Below are 12,864 nucleotides of genomic sequence, written 5' to 3'. Positions count from 1 at the left end.
TTAAAATAATTTAACGAATAATAAATTATTCCTTAATTGTGTCCATATTGTAAATGCATCTTAAAAGTATCATTAATAAACTATGCTCATTAAAAGAAAGATTATAAATTGGCTAAGTAGCAAGACACCCCATGTGGAAATGATTTAATACAAATAATAGTTCATATTGACTGAATATATGCAAGGTACTATAAAAAAATTTAGAGTCTCTTTTTTTTTAAACCAGGTCTCAGAAAAATCTTGCTAATTAGGAGAGGAAACTCAGGCAGAAAGTGATTTAATAACTTGATCATACATCTGCAAAAAGACTGAGCTATGATTCCAATCCAGTTCTGATTCCAGGAACAATAATTCTAACACTTCTTCTGTAAGAGCACCATAGCAATTTTGTTTGGAGAGGCAAAGACATCATACCCAGTTTCTAATACTTGAAAAGCTATTATGTGGATTTGTTGTGTGCTTTTCCATGGTTAATGAACAGTGAAAAGTTGTGGGAGATAATTTTTTAAGAAACAGTTTTATATCAGTATAGGAAAAAATTTCTATGAGGTAAATTACCTTGCGAAGATTTCACAATGATACAGATATCTTTAAAACAATAAAAAATCATGACTATAGCTATAGTAACCACAATAATGGCAATTTGATACCATTTTTAATATTTTTCTTAAAAAAGAGAGGTGTATAGCATAGAGAAGTCCAGAATGTTGCTGAAGGAAACTGCCTTAGGATGGTAGGAACTTGTTGGGATGCTTCTATATAAAGTTCATAGTTAAGGAACATATATAAAAAAATTAAGTTATATTGAAAAATATGTCTAGATATTGAATGCTTTATGTACACTAATTCTTTTAATTCTCACTACAGCTCCATGAGACAAGTAGTCTTACTTTCCATTTTACATTGGGCCGGCAGTGTGGCGCAGTGGGTTAACACCCTGGCCTGAAGTGCTGGCATCCCATTTGGGTGCCTGTTCGAGTCCCAGCTGTTCCTCTTCCAATCCAGCTCTCTGCTATGGCCTGAGAAAGCAGTAGAAGATGGCCCAAGTCCTTGGGCCCCTGCAACCACTTGGGAGACCCAGAAGAAGATCCTGGCTCCTGGCTTCGGATTGGCACAGCTCTGGCCATTGTGGCCAATAGGGGAGTGAACCAAAATGGAAGATCTCTCTTTCTCTCTCTCTGCCTCTCCTCTTTCTGTGTAACTCTGATTTTCAAATAATTAAACAAATCTTTAAAAAAATAAAATTGAAAAAGAGAGGTGTATAGCATACAGAAGTCCAGAATGTTGCTGAAGGAAACTGCCTTAGGATGGTAGGAGCTTGTTGGGAGCTTTTATATAAAGTTCATAGTTAAGGAACATATATAAAAAATTGAGTTATATTGAAAAGTATATCCAGATATTGAATGATTTATGTACACTAATTCTTTTAGTTCTTACTACAGCTCCATATTTTCCATTTTACATTAGAAAACTAAGGCATTGTGGCTTAGAGGGCTTATCTGCCACTTTGGATGCCTATAACCACAGCATAGTGTTCGGGGTCAAGTCCCATCTCAGCATCCAATTAGGCTCCTGTTAACATGCTTGAGAGGCAGCAGATGATGGCCCAGGTACTTAGGTTCCTGTCACCTATGTGGGAGACCTGGATGGAGTTGCTGGTTCCTGGCTTTGACCTGGCCCAGCTTTGGTTCTTGTAGGCATTTGGAGAGTGAATCAAAGGAGGTTAGATTCTGTCACTCTCTCTCTCCCACTCTCTGTCACTCTACCTTTCAAATAACTCATAAAAATCAATCAATAAATAAAAAGTTTATAAAAGGAAACTAAGGCACAAAAATTTAAGTCAACTGATCGAATTCTTATACATCTTAGTGGTTGGAATTGGGTCCCAAACATAGAAAAGTAGGAGTGCTTTTCTGGTTAGTTATTAATTCTAACTCTTAGTACTTATAAATAATGTTGCATCAATTAATTTTTATAATGCCTTATTCTTACAATGGACTTTTGTGCTATTGTAATTCTCACAAAATCCTTATAGAATTATACTTACTGCCTCCATATTTCAGATGTGTATGCTGAAACTTAGTGTATTAAAAACTCCTTAAACAATATAGTGAAAAAGAAGTCATACCCAAATCTCCTGACTCCAAACTCAGCTTTCTTTACACTTCACTTTCACAGCTACCAAAAATTCTTCACACATGAAGGAATTATTCCTATGTGAGGGGAAAAATCACTTTCTCCAGATTTGGGGAAGTCTTTCTGGCACCATCACAGCCAAATAACTGTCTTTATTTTCTGTTTACTGAACAGTTTATGGCACCAAATTGTAACTCAAGAAAGGGAAGCAAATCTCCCAAGATCATATTACATTGGATTCAATAGGTCCCAGAGCCACAGAGTAATTTCACAGCATGAAGGTGATTCCCAAGAGCATATCTCAGAGTATGGTGTAATGTGAAGGAAAATTTCCATCATACCTGCTTCATTCAGAAGTAGAAGCGTCGACCCTTGTTTAATTTCAAATTTAGAGTTCTGACATTCATCAAGCTTGTAGACCAACATGGCTAGACCAAAACTTCACACCAAGTGATAGATTCCACTTCTTTAAAGGGAAGATGAAATTGTATTCCTTTAAGTCCATGTATGAGTATTTTTAGTAACATAAAAGCATTCATATAAAAATAGCTTTTCACAGACTACTTGTGCCTGTGTTGGTAGAGGACTGGAATAATAAATGATCATTTTCCTAAAGAAATCAAAGAGGAAAAGAGGTAAGCATGACCTTTAGAACTCCAATAGCAAACATGAAAGAATGGAATGTAAGTCAAGGTGGAAAGATAATTTTTACAAGATTCAGTAGATCCATAGGAAAATACTCCAAAAGCTTAGATTTAGATTAAGTGCTTAATTTAGGTATTGTGGTTGGTGGTAGATTTCCAAGTCATTCTGCATAAAGAAAGACCCTTTTAGATGCTGGACTCATACCCTGGTTCTCCTTTACTTGGGTTAATAAAGAATCTCTGAATAACAAAAAGAAGACTGAGACTGATTGGACATGATCATCTTAGGAGATACTATTTCATTCTGGATGCAATTTATAGTAGTTAAATGCAATATCTATTGCACAGTTCAGAAAAAAAACACATGTCAATTATTATTACATTAACCCATCTTTCCCAAATGCCTCCCGTTCTTTAATAATAAAAAATAAATAGCTAACATCATTGACAAAAGAAGGAGAAGAGACAACTTCTGGTGTTCACCCTTTTTCTACTTTTCACATTTCATAACCTGTAATACCTCACATTTAACAACATATCCAATAATTTCAAATATAATAGATCGATAATAATTTTAATATACAATCACTAGTACAACCTTTTAATAGAAAATGCTATCAATTATATTTTTCATATATGAATTAGAGGTCAATTAGTTTATTCTCAAAAGACTCAATATGTATTCCAAAAATTTTTGAAGTTCACAGAGATTTCATTACATAATAAAAATTTGCGATGAATATGATTGACCTAACACAATTCCTTTGTTGGAATGGGAAAATTGAAAAAATGTTCAAAATCTCACATCCACTAGTGCATTTTAGTTCACTTTTATCAGAATATTAAAGTTACCATCTCATCACATAAAATTTTGGGGGGCCCCTTCAATTTGTTAAGATTTATTTATTTCCTTAAAAGGCAGAGAGACACAGAGAAAGGGAGAGACATAGAGAGACAGATCTTTCATTTGCTTGTTCACTCCCTAAATGGCCATGACAGCTAGAGCTGGGCCAGGTAGAAGCCAGGAGCCAAGTACTCCATCTCGTATTCCATACAAGTGACAGGTACCAAGCACTCGGGCTTTCATCCCCTACCTTTCCAATGAAATTGTCCAGAAGGCAGGTGGGAATTGTAATAGCCAGGACTGTCACTCTGATATGCAATGCTGGTATCATAAATATCAGCTTAACCCATTGCACCACAATGCTGGTCCCATTCTTCATTGCTTTTGGATACCACTGAGTTATCAGTAAACAAAGAAATTACATATGTTAGTCTGCGTAACTTTCAGAGTTGTAACAGACTTCATGGAATCCATGATGATTTCTGCATCACAAGAAGTAAGAAAACACAAGCCCAGTATCAGGAAACACATTTTCAAAACATTTTATGTTAGTTAATCCTCTTCATATATCAAAACCCCCTTCAAAATTCACTTACAGTTCATCTCTTTCTCATAACAGCAAGTAATTAACCCTCAAAAGTCCAATGGAGACTTCTGATTCCTTGTCCAGCTCATAGAAAATTCAAGTAATTACTCTATCCTAACAACAGGTAAAAACTTAAATAAACTGAAAAATTAACAGCTTTTCTTTGATCCACCAGAGAGGTAAGATTACAGAGCAAATTGTTGCTCCTGAGATTAGAGATACAGACATGTGAATACACAGAATGTCAACTTACTGGAGCAGAAATCTGTAAGTAGAAACTTCCATAGGAACCAGTGCAAGAGTAGAAAAAGTAAGTAGTAATTGATAAATTGGTGAAAGCTCAGTGTGGACAAGTCTAAGAATAAAAACTCAAGAACCAGTTTTAGAAGGGTTCCCACACCTGTGAGTTTTGCTTTCAGGGTTTTCCTTAGCTTCAGAGAAAAATCTTCTCAGACTTCCATTAATTGGAGAGAAAAAGGAACCGATTAAAAACTACACCACAGCATTCTATTCTTAGTAAGTCTGTTCTCAGCAGATATTATTGAACCAGAACCCAACTTGCCACAGTTTACCAGAACCTAACTGACTTGGAGGAAAGAAAATACCCAATTCCAGTTGGCTTTAGACTTCTGTAATAGAAAGGAAAAAATCTCAGTTCTCATTGCCTTGATCCATTCCGTCCTTCCTGGGCAGAATCTCACTACAGATTCAGACTTAATCATAGGAATATGGAATGGTTCCCTTCCCCCTACATCAATGATTATTAATAGCCTGTTCCCAAAATGTTTCTTTTTTTCTATATCATTATGTCCAGCTATCAAGTAAATAAAATACCAGTCATATCAAAAATTATATTTAAAAAAGAGCCAGAATCAGTCCAGACTCAGATATGGCAGGGATGCCATTTGTTTATTTATTTTGACTATTACTCATTTTTATTGGCAGTGATTATATACAATCATGGGGTGCAGTGCAAAATTTCAGTACCTGTATATAATGTGTACTGATCAAATCATGGTGATCTATGTTTTATCTCTTCGACTTATATTGTGATTGAAGCATTGGAACTCCTCTCCATTTGCTCATAAAACACTCCGTAGGACATTTTGTGGGATAGGTAGCTTGCAAATATTTTTTCCCATTCTGTTGGGATGTCTCTTCATTTTATTGACCATTTCCTTTATGGTGCAGAAGCTTCTGAGTTTTATATAATTTCATGTATCTAGTTTGGTTTATTTGCCTGTACATTAGGGGTCTTATCCAAGAAGTCATCACCTACACCAATGTCTTGACGTGTTTCTCCTGCATTTTCTTTCAGTAACTTTATAGTCTCAAGTCTTAAATTCATGTCTTTGATCCATCTTGAGTTGATAGTATAGGTCTAATTTCATTCTTCTACAAATATACATGCAGTTTTGCCAGAACCATTTATTGAAGAGATTATCTTATTCCCATTTATTTTCTGGGCACTTTTGTCAACAATCAGTTGGCTGTATTTACACAGATCTGGGCTCTGTATTCTGTTCCATTGATCTATGTGTTGGTTTTTATGCCAGGACCATGTTGTTTTAATTAGAATAGCTTTGTAGTATGGTTTCAACTCAAATATTACGTTTTTTTCTTTCTTTCACCTTTCTCTTTCTTTTTTCTTTTGTATTCCTTTGGGTCATTTTGGCTATTCTTGGTCTTTTGTGGTTCCATATGAATCTTAACATTGTTTTTTTCTGATTCTGGAAAAAATGCCATTGCTACCTTGATAGAGACTGCATTCTATGCATAGAAAGCTTTGGGTCTCATGGGTTTTTAAACAATATTATTTTTTTCAAACCATGCATATGGAATTGATCCACTTTTGTAAACGCTTTGTGACTTCTTTTATCTGCATTTTGTAATTTTCATTGCAGAGATCTTTCACTTGTTTCATTAAGTTTATTCCCAAATATTTTATTTTTGTGGATATTGAAGCAATCATCTCTTTCTTGACTTCTCTTTCAGTAACTTCATAACTGGTGGATAAAAATGTTACCATTTCTCAAACATCAATTTTTTGATATTTAACTTTCTTTATCTGTTTTAAAAGCTTTTAAGTATAGTATTTAGACTTTTTCATGTATTTAATTATGTCATCAGCAAATATGAATATTTAGACTTCCTTCTTTTCAATTTGGGTATTGTTTATTTCTTTCTCTTCCCTAATTGTATAATAATACTTTTAATACTTTATTGAATAAAAATGGTGAAATGGACATCTGACTTGGTCCCTATCTTAGGGGAAATGCTCTTAGTTTTTGCCAATTCATTATGATTTTGACTATGGGCTTGTTGTATGTAGCCTTTTTATTTTGAGGTATGATCTTTCTATTCCTAATTTGCTGAGAGTTCTTTTACCATGGTGGGATATTGAATGTTAATCAGAGCTTTTTATGCATCTATTGAGATTTTCATATGCTTTTAGTCCTTCATTCTATTTGATTTATGCTTATGGATTTGAAAATGCCAAATCATTTTTGCATTCCTTGGATAAATCCCATTTTATCTTGGTGGGACTTGGTTTGATAATATTTTATTAAAAATTTTTACTAGAATGTTCATCAAGAATATTGGTCTATAGTTGCGTTTTTGTATAGTGTCTTCATTTGGTTTTGGAATCGTGTATTTCTAGCTCATAAAATGAATCTGGCAGAGTGCTATCCTTTTCCTGTTTCTGTTCAGATTAGTTCTTCCATAAGTATTTTTTAGAATTCAGTTTTAAAGTCATCAGACACTGGACTTTTCTTTGATGTGAATTATTTTAATTTTTAAAAATGTATATAAAGGAATTTTAAAAATCATATATACAGTTTTAAAAACATGCTAATTCTTACCCTAATTTCCATTCCTCCCTCACTTCCACCTTTCCTCCTCCTTCCTTCCTCATTTTTCTTTTAATTTTTATAATTACATACTTTAATTTACTTTATAATCACAAGCTTAATAAATGATTACTGCTTTATTGTGAATCCTTTTTTGATTTTTCATATCTTCTTGATTTAATCTTGGCAAATCGCATATGTTCAGGAATTTATCCATTTCTTAAGGATGTTCGAACTCATTAGCACATAATTCTTCATAGTAGTATCTTATGATTCTTTGAAATGTCTTTTCCATCTCTAAATTTATTTCTTTAATTTTTCTTCTCCTCTTCTTTGTTAGTTTGTTTAAAGGTTTGTCTATTCAATCCTTCCAAAAAATGAACCTCGTATTTTGTTGATCACATAGTTGATTTAGTTGAAATTTCATTTATTTCTGCTCTGTATATTTTACTGCATCCTGATAATTTGGGATTTGATTTGATCATGTTTTCTAAGTCTGTGAGTATGTAGTTAAATTTATTTAAAATATTACTTTTAAATGAATAACATTTTATGAAAGTCCCTCTTGTTACTGTTTTTCCTATATTCCACAATTTTGACATGTTGTGATTGTGTTTTCATTCAAGAATTTTTTTTTATTTCTGTTTAAATTTCTTCAATAGTTCACTGGACATCCTAGAGCATGTTGTTCAGTTTCCATGAATTTGTAAAGTTTCTAGTGGTCTTTTACTTTCATTCCACTGTGGTCTTAGAAGACATATGGTACTATTTTGATTTTTAAAATGTAGCCAGATTTGGCAGGTGCCACGGCTCACTAGGCTAATCCTCCTCCTTGCGGCGCTGGCACACCGGGTTCTAGTCCCAGTCGGGGCGCTGGATTCTTTTCCGGTTGCCCCTCTTCCAGGCCAGCTCTCTGCTGTGGCCAGGGAGTGCAATGGAGGATGGCCCAAGTCCTTGGGCCCTGCACCCCATGGGAGACCAGGATAAGTACCTGGCTCCTGCCATCGGATCAGCGCAGTGCTGTGGCCGCGCGCCGGCCACGGTGTCCATTGGAGGGTGAACCAACGGCAAAGGAAAACCTTTGTCTCTGTCTCTCTCTCTCACTGTCCACTCTGCCTGTCAAAAATAATAAATAAGTAAATAAAAAATAAAAATAAGTAAAAAAAATATGTAGCCGGATTTGATTTGTGGACTACCATCTGTTTTAAAAACTTTTTCATGTGCTGATGAGAAGATATGTATTCGTAACTGTTGGCTCAAATGCCTCCTAAACACCTTGTTTATTTTATGACATGGTTCCACATGATGTGTCTGTGCTGATTCACTGTGTGAATGATGTGTCTATTGATGATATTTGTGTTTTGAAGCTCTCAACTATCATTGTATTAGAGTTTATCTCTGCTTTTACTTTTTTTTTAACTGAATACAAAGACTTTATTAAGAAGGCTTTGAACTCAAAAAATAAAACTCTGAATACACTTTTAATCCTTAAATCTGATCAGCAAATATATAATCAGTAATTTAGCTGTGTAAGATTAAACGTCCATTATTTATTTAAAATAAAATATATTTTAGTTCTCAAAATTTATTCCTAAAGTACATATTTCCCTATAAATTTCCTACATATATACAAGAGGTAAAAAGTAAAAAAAAATTAATTTTTTTTAAAAATGACAACAGAAACCACAGCAGGAAAGGGAGGGTTAATTAAAAGATAAAAGGGGGGTCAGAAACCCCGAGTGGGCGCCCTAGCCTTGCGGCCCCCCGGGAGGAGCGGAATAAAAAGTGTACGCGAGGCTTTTCCTGCGGTTTATTGTCAGGGGCTCTCAGCTCTGCTGCTGGCCGCGCCCCGCGCTCCCGCCGGGCCTCCGCGCCGCGTCCACTCCTGGTAGTGAGTTAAAGCTCCTGACGGTGCGCGGCCCGACCCGGACCAGCCCTGGCCCCGGCCCCCGCCCGGCCCGGCCCGGCCCGCGCTAGGAAAAGATATGGATGGCCTGCGTGGCCGGCGTGGGGCACGCGGGCACTCGGGCGCGCTGGTGCCGCAGGTGCGCACGGCCCAGTCCCTGCAGAAGAGGTTGTGGCCGCAGGGCACCAACGTCGCCACGCCCTCGCCCTGGGCGCACACCTCGCAATCGCCCGCCGCAGCGGCGGGAGCCGGGGCCGCGGCCCCCGAGGACGAGGACGCGGACGCAGAGGAAGCCGGGCCGGCGCGGCAGGCTTGCGGCTGTTGTCGCAGGCGCCAGAGCCCGTCGTAGGGGCTGGCGGGGCCTGGGGCCGGCCCGGGAGCGCCCCCGCGGCTGCTCGTGTAGAACGGCTGGGAGGCGCCTTGGCCTAGAGGCTGGCCGCCGTCCCCAGCAGGTCCAGGCACAAGTCCAGGCGGTTGGCTTGGAAGTCGCTGTCGGCGCCCGCGTCCGGGAGCGCGCGCGTACGCAGCGTGATGTGCGCCTCGATCTCCTCGCACGAGCGGTCCACGTTCTCGGGCATGCCCGTGACAGTCAACACGGGCCCCTGTCGCACCCCGGCGTCACGATGTACGTGTGCGTCTGCTGTTGGATGCGCTTGATGGTGGCGCCCTTGGGCCCCACCACCAGCCCCACCACGCGGTAGGGCACGCGCACTTGGATGGTGGTCTGTCCCGGCAGGTGGGGCGGGCCCCGGGACAGCGCCATGCAGTCAGCCGGCCTTGCTGCGCGTGGCGCGGATCAGCGAGAAGTGCTCGGCGGCCGACAGGATCTCGCGCTTGGCAGTGTCCACGTCCTCCTTGCGGCCGGTCACGGTGAACCTGGGCTCCTCGCCGCGCACTGGCGTCTTGATGTACCTGTTGGGCTTGGCGTGCAGGGCCTTGAACTTACACCCTGCGGGGCGAGGGAAGACTGCAGGGGGGGGGGGGGTGTCGCAGGGGTGCCGGCCACTGCCCAGCCCCCGCGGGCCGCTCCTGGCCGTGGCCCCAGCTTCTTCTTCTGTGCCCCGAGCTGTGGTCAGCCTGCCATGCAAGGCCTCTGCTGTCCCTGCCTTACCTCCGCCCCCTCCAAACGCGGGGTCCAGTGCCCAAGGAGGGGAGGGACTAGGCTCCAGGGCCAGGCCTGGGGCCCAGCTGAGAGCCCCCGAGCCACCTGCGCCCTACCCGGGTTCCAGCCCAGCAGCTTCCTGCTAATGCAGGCCTCCAAGGCAGCAAAAGCAGGCGCCAGGGACCACTGGGGTGCCCAGGACCCTCCTCCGTAGCCGGGCGCGGGAGCACAGCCCTGCCCACACCCCTGCTCAGGTTCCCATGGTGCAGACCCCACAAGTCGCTCAGCCAGGGCGGCCCCAGGCCCATGCTCGGCACCCCCCACGCCAGATCAGGGTGCCCCGGCTCCCGCCCAGCTCCCCTCGGCCCGGCCCTCCCCACCTACTGCCGCTGGGGGAGGCAGACTGAGCTGGGACTGGGTGTACAGAGCCCCCTGGGGAGGGTAACACTGTTGCTAATGGGGGGGGGGGGGACCAAATCAGCTGCCTCAGCACTTCTGACAGCCAGTCCCAGGGACTGGGGCCAGGCAGGAGGCTGGGGTGTGGCAGCCAAGGATCTGGGGGTGGCAGGTGCAGAATCCACCCCAGGAGGAGGCAGCGGCCCCCAGCTGGGCTCTGCACATCGCCAGTGGATCTCCTGGGAGGCAGCGAGGGTGCACCTGGCAGCCAACCACACCCCAGCCGCCGCTTCCTCCCAGCCTGGGGCTGCCCAGAGCCAGCCTGGCGAGGGTCCCGGTGGGGGTCTTCATCTACCTTGTCCCTGCTATGTGCGATGATCTCCCCGCCCCCCCCCCAACTCAGACCCCTCCGCATTCCCCTGTGCTGTGCTGCAGCCTGGTGCTGCCTCCTACAGGAAGCCCATCTTGACTGCAGAGCTGAGTCCACACTTCTCCAAGCTCCTCCTCACTCTCCTGCGCTGTGCTCTGGGGAGTTCCTGGACGGGCTCTCCTGTGCCTCAGTTTCTTCACCCATAGACAGGGAGCGGCCCCACAGGCTGGGGAGGGCCACTCACCCCACTGCAGCCCCAAGTGCTGGCTCTAGGCAGACCCTGCAGCGGGAGGTGGCACCAAGCCCTGGCTCCCATGGACCCCCAGGTCACAGGTGTCAGGGCGGGGGCGCCCCCTCCCCGGAATGGCTGCGGGACCTCAGGAGAGTGGGGGGTGTGCAGCCATTGCCCCTCGGCTGGGCGCTCCCGTCTCTGCCCCTGCTTGGGCTCTGACCTCAGAAGTCCACGTGGTGGGGGAGGGCAGGAGAGAGGCAGAGGCCCAGGAGCAGGTGGGTGGCCCACAGGTGCCGTCCCCAGAGGGACCCACGTAGGGGAGGGGCGCCAGACTGGGGTCCACTGTGTGGGCAAGACGAGGTCCTCCGCCCCCGACAGCAGCACAGTCACCCCCATCCACTCCATCACTCACTCACTCATCTCTTCCACCTGTCCATCTGTCCAGCTCTCTCCCCCTCCCTGCCTGGATCTTTCCTGAGAGCCAGCTGGGAGACGGCCCCTGGAGTGGCGCTGCAGTGCCCCCCCCCCCCCCCGGTGACCAAGCAAGCACTGGCCCTGGTCCCTGTTTCCGGGGGCCTGCAGGGTGTGGGAAGGGAGTGGCCGTGCAGTCACACCCACAGCACAGGAGCCTCGCAGTCCAGCTGGGGGACGCCCCTGCAGCCTTTCAGGGTTCAGATCCCAGCCCTGCTTCCCCAGGCTCTGGCCCTGTCCATCACATCCCAGGTTCCTCCTCCCCACCAGGACCCGGGAGCCAGAGGCCCAGCACACAGGAGCTGGGGGCCAGCACAACGGGGTGGGGCCCAGCACACAGTAGGGCTGCACTCCGGGAGGGGACGCCTGCCCCCCCCAGGACAGCTCCCAGGCCTCAGGAGAACACACAGGGCTGGTGAACCGCCAGGCCACGCCCCAGCACCCCAGAACCACTCTGGGCTGGAAGACGGAGGTGCAGGGGCCAGCTAGGGGTGCCAAGGACGGGGCTGGCACTGGGTCTGTGCAGCGTCAGTCGGGCGCGGGGCCCAGGCCAGGGTCTCTCTCCCACCCTCCCTGCACACACGGGGGAAGCTCAGGGGGACCCCAGGGTGGGGCGCAGGGTGCACGTCCCCAAGAAGACAGCAGGCAGGGCTGTGGCACATGGAAGCTGCCTGCCAGTTCTACAGCCGAGCCCCTACCATAGGCACCGGGGGCCAGCGGTGAGCCGTGACCCGGCCCCCCGAGACGGAGCCCACCTGTCCAGCCGCTCTCTGCCAGCCCCCACCACCAGGCAGTGCCGGGACCGCTGCCCTCACAGAGGTCTGGATGACCCCTGTGTCCCCATGCTGCCCTGGGACACAGGGTGGAGTCGCACCACAATCCAGGCCTGCCACTCCCACTGGAGAAGACAGGGCCCCCAGCCGCGCCACGCCTGCTCCGCCCTGTGACCAGGCAGAGGACACAGGGGCCAGTCAGGGCCCGAGAAGCCAGGGCGCTGGCGGCCGCTGCCCCTCCCACCAGAGCATCCCTGGGGCCTCACTTGGTGGCATGCAGGACAGCAACAGGTGACCTGGCCACTCTGGCCAACCACGCCTCTCTCTGCCTCCTGCTTCTGATCATTTTGTCCCCTCCTCCCTCTCTCTCCCTTTTTTTCTTTTACAACTTTCATACTGGGATGTATAACTAGGATTAGTATGCTAAGGTTTGTGGTGGCTAGAGTAGATGGGAAATGTGAACAGATGGGCAATGTTAGCAGAGAGATGCAAATTCGTAGAAAGAGTGAAACTGAAATGTTAAAAATAAAAATATCATTGTGCAAATAAACA

The sequence above is a fragment of the Oryctolagus cuniculus genome, chromosome 1 (assembly GCF_964237555.1).
Source record: "Oryctolagus cuniculus chromosome 1, mOryCun1.1, whole genome shotgun sequence".
NCBI lineage: Eukaryota > Metazoa > Chordata > Mammalia > Lagomorpha > Leporidae > Oryctolagus > Oryctolagus cuniculus.
The sequence above is the reverse complement of the archived record's forward strand: the minus strand, read 5'-3'. Positions refer to the sequence as shown.